This window comes from Neopsephotus bourkii, unplaced genomic scaffold (genome assembly GCF_033783945.1).
Source record: "Neopsephotus bourkii isolate Nb327-2 ecotype Australia unplaced genomic scaffold, CSIRO-AGI_Nbou_v1 NB_107, whole genome shotgun sequence".
NCBI classification, from domain to species: domain Eukaryota; kingdom Metazoa; phylum Chordata; class Aves; order Psittaciformes; family Psittacidae; genus Neopsephotus; species Neopsephotus bourkii.
In genome coordinates this window covers 7,520,591-7,525,465 of record NW_026900624.1, presented here as the reverse complement: position 1 = coordinate 7,525,465, position 4,875 = coordinate 7,520,591, and positions in this window count along the sequence as shown.

Here is a 4,875-nt window from a genome sequence, read left to right as displayed (position 1 = left end):
CAGGTCTTTAATATGTAGCTCAGTGCTTTGGACTACTAGGGAGAATTGGGGCGGATGGTGGTGGTGGGGGGGAAGGGTGTGAGGAGAAAAAGGGAAAGGGAGAGAAAACACCTTTCTGACAATGTAAGCAATCTTCACATTATCAAACAGAAATTCAGCAGATCTGAGTAGATGTCCTCCACTGCTTAGCATGCAGCAAATAAGGGAGTTGTTGGGTTCTGTCACTGGACACTGCATCTTCATCACTGGTACGTTCAAATCGTTAGAATAATCTCTGGGTCAAGCAGCTTCCTGGGCACATTTCAGGAGTTATGTCAGAATGGTCTGAAACCATTCCCAGCAGGCAGTTTGCATGCAGCCATCCTGTTTCAAAGGCTGAGAAGTGTTGAACAGTCTGGACATGGGCTATTCCATGCCAGTTTGCCTCAGTGCCAAGAAACAGTCACAGGCACACTGAATTTACTAGCATAGCCCACCTACAGCAGTAACCCCTGGCAGATGTCCTAGCTCTGTAGCCATCTATTAAAAGAAATGAGTCTCTAAGCATTCTTTCTCCACCTTTCAGGTGGAAAATAACCTTTTCTTCTTCATCTGATATATGGCTATCATCATTACTATAGTCACTTGGCTGATACACTTAAAATGGTACCCATGCAAGTTTGGCTCCCTAGAAACTGTGAACAGGGAAGGTCCATTTCTGAGAGGCCAAGAACTCCGATGAATGGTTTCTGGTTGCAACACCTAACCCATCGTAAATATGGACAGACAACAAGTGTATTTGAAACAAATAGAAGCAAGCCAGTTCTGTCGTTGCCTCCTCAGGCACCACCAAGCTCCATTGCAGGTACTGGGGGTGGGTATCATGCTAAAGACTGTGACAGCTATTTGTACCATGTCCAAGCCAGAGGGAACTTATGGACATTTCAATACTACTCTGCCCTGGTTTCAGGTTCAGCAGACATATTTAAATCAATTTGTTAGTAAAAGGACCATTCAAACAGCTAAGGCAGTAACAGCTATGTGGCTCAGTAACCTGGCTACAAGAAGAATATGGTGAGCAGAAGCGCATCTTGCTGCTGCTAAGTCATTAGCAAAACTTTCTTTGACTTCAGAAAAGCAGGATGGAGCTCTGAAGTACTCTTATATAAACTAACTGCAACTGGTACTTTCCTGGACACTAGACATTTTCTGGTGGAGGTATATATCCTTCTGGTCTACTAACACTCAGCTTGCATTTACTAGACCCTTCAGGGATAGTCCAGCATCCACATGAAGTCCATATCCTGAAAGTCAAAGACTGCTGAAACAGAGCAATCAAATTAAAAGTTTCATCAGATACTGAGCCTGGTTCTCTTCTCCTTTACATTGCCTTTACACCTGCAAAGTATCAGTCCATGAATTAAAAATTACTGAATAGCTCCTGATTTACGTTAGTTGAAATTCATGCTGGTACATAAAAAGTTATAAATCAAATCCATTGCTTATATTTTTAAGTACATTCCTACCAGTACAAGGGCAAGATCTTCAGTTACCATAAATCAGAATAGCTCTGCTTGCTTTCCTATCTTCAGAAGAATTACAGCATCTGTAGCCACTAAGGGACTTGGCCCTCATTTCTTCTCATTTCAATAATTTAATTGATAAGAGTTTCCCAAGTGTCTATATACCAAGTTCCTGAATCTGAGGCACGTTTCACTTTAGTTACAAGATAGATGGGTCTTTCAAATGATACATTTCTGGACAGTTTAGATAGACATGGAGAAGGCAGTTCCTAACTAACAGAATAATGAGGATCTGTTACAGTGCTTCAGTTAGAACCATGGGACTACGTATTTTTCTTGGAAGAATAAATGAAGATTTAGAACAGAATGCTTTTTCTATTTGTGTCTGAAAGCTTCACTACTTTAAATTGTGTTTGTCAAGACAGATAGCAAATCTCAGCTTCATTTTCTTAGCTTTTTCTTTTGGGGGGGGGGATTGTTGTTTGTGGGTTTTTTTGTTTTAAGCCTAAGACATTTTATCTTACATAACCTAAAGGATTGCTATAACATTATCTTTTATTTTGCTTTATTCCCTCTGAAAGTGTGCCAGTCTCTGCAACTGTCAGAGAACAATTAGGGCTATGAAATCCCCCATGCAGATCAAGGGTGAACAGTTTGTGGCTCTACCACAATTTGTTCTTCTCATGATGGGGTTATAGCAAACAACAGCCATCAGAGCCCCATCAGACTATAAACTCCTTTGTGATCTGACATGGGCAACCAGAGGATTTCACAGTGTGGTGGATTGACCTTGACTGGCTGTCAGATGCCCCCACAGATGTTCTCTCAATCCTTCTCTTCAAAAGGACAGAGAAAAAATAAGATGGAAAAGCTCATGGGTTGAAATAAAGACAGTAAAAATCACCCACCAATTACCATCAGATGCAGGACAGACTTGATCTGGAGGAAAAGAATTTATTAGCAAATAAAAATAGAAATGATGGCAAAATAACTACAACATGTTTCCACCACCCTCCTCTTCTTCCCAGACTCAACTTTACTCCTTTATTCCCAGCTCTTCTGCTCCCTCCCTGGGAGCAATGCAGATATATTGGTAAAGGAAGGCTGCAGTCAGTCCATAACGGTTCTCTAATTTTCCTTCCTCCTCACGCTTTTCCCCTGCTCCATTTGTGGGTCCTTTCCCCCATTTACAGTCCTTTACAAACTGCTCCTGCATGGGCTCCTCTCCATAGGCCACAGCTCCTGCCAGAAGCCTGCTCCAGCAAGGGCTTTCCACAGGCTGCAGCTTCCTTCAGGGCACAGCAACCTGCTGTGATCTGGGGTGCTCTGTGGGCTCCAGTATGGATACCTGCCCTGGTGTGGTCCTCTCCATAGGCTGCAGTGAAATACTTGCTTCATCCTGGCCTCCTCTAGAGACTGTGGGGTAAATCTCTGCTCCAGCGACTGGAGCACCTCCTCATCTTCTTCTCTGACTTTGATATCTGTAGGATGGTTTCTCACACTTCTTTCTTTCCCTTCACTCCTCTCGTCTCAACACATGTGTACAGCATTTTTAATTTTTATATTTTACTCTTTCTTAAATATCCTTTCACAGATATCCACCACAACTGATGGGCTCACCTCTGAGATCTGGGCAGTGATCTGGGCCTTCTGGGCAACACTCCCCAATTTATATACTGGCCACGACATGCTGTGGTACGGAATACTGCTTTTGCTAGTCTGAATCAGGTGTCCTGTCTCTGCATCCTCCCGGCTTCTTGTGCTCTCCTCACAGGCAGATTATGTAACTGAAAAATTCCTTGATCAGGATAAACGTTACTTAGCATCAACTAAAAACTTTGATACATTATCAGCATTAGTCTGAGACTGAAGTCAAAAACACAGCACTGCACCAGCTACTAAGGAGGAGAAAAATGACTGTTACAGCTGAACTCAGGACAGTATCCACCCCTTATTCCATACCATTGACATCATGCTTAGATCCCACATTTTTCAATATACCATGGCTTTTTGTATTTTTACATATGTATATGTACACACACACTCACACACACAAAGAGGAACATCCCTATAAAGTTTGCTGAGTTCATTCAGTCCATGCTGTCAGGCTCCATCTGTTGAAACAGTCTTTCAGGGCAGTAGAGACAGCGCGCAGTGTTGGACTGTGGCCTTCTGACGACACCGATGAAATCACCTGCTCACTGCTGAGCTCGTCTGCTTTCATAAAAGTTCATTCTTTGCTGGGGTGATGACTGGAGGGAAGTCAGGGTCAGTTGATGCTGATCTGAAGACAGCTGTGGGAGAATCCTGCTGCTGCTGTCAGATTTCCCCATGACTTTATTCTCTGCTGATTATCATGACAGAACATACCTTCTTTTCAAAGACAAGAGTGGCAGAGATGAGCATTTGGCTGATGGACTATAGAAGTGTTATATAGAGGGACAATCGGGTTTATGGGATTGTGTGGATCAGATGGCATGGCACATCAGTCCCACAGGAGTATAAGGCTCTGGTTGATGCCAGTGCACAGTGTACACTGATGTCATCAAGCTGTCAAGGGGTAGAATCCATTTGTATTTCTGGAATGACAGGAGGATCCCAACAGCTGGCTGTACTAAGGGTGAAATCAACCTAATCGGGAAGAAGAGGCAAAAGCACCCTAATATGACTGGTCCAGAAGCTACATGCATTCTTAGCATAGACCCAGGGGAGGGCACTTCAAAGCCCATAGTTGTGCAGATGGATATCTAGCTGATGGGATAAAAACAGCACAGAAATTTTGGCAGTGATTTTTATAAGGCTTTTGCTCTGGACTTTGATAAGATTTTCCCAGTGATTTTGACAGGGCTTTTCCAGGGCTTTTCTCAAAGCTTTTTCCACTTATTTTCCAACGGATTCTCTGTCAAGGATTTTTCCATGGATGTTGTCATGCATTTTGGAAGGGATTTTGCCAGATATTCTGTGAAGGCTTTAAACAGGGCTTTTGTCAGGAATTTTGTAATGGCTTTCCCAGTGCTTTTGCGAGGGCTATATACAGGGATAGATTCAGGGCTTTTCCCAGGAATTTTGAAAGGCATTTATGCCAGGAACTTTGACAGGCACAATCCCTGGCAAAAGACTTGGCAAAAGCCCTGGAATAAGACTCAGAAAAAAACTGGCAACAGGCTAGGAAAAATCACTGGGAAAACTTTGGTAAAATCACTGAAAAAATATCTTGGCAAAACCCTACACATGCCTTTTCAAAGACAGGGATTTTGTCATGGATTATGGCATGGGATTTGCTATGGACCTCAGCTGGGCTTTTGCCGAAGACTTTGTGAAGGATTTTGCAAAAGATTTTGCCAGGGCTTTTGCCACAGCTTTGGCCAGGCAT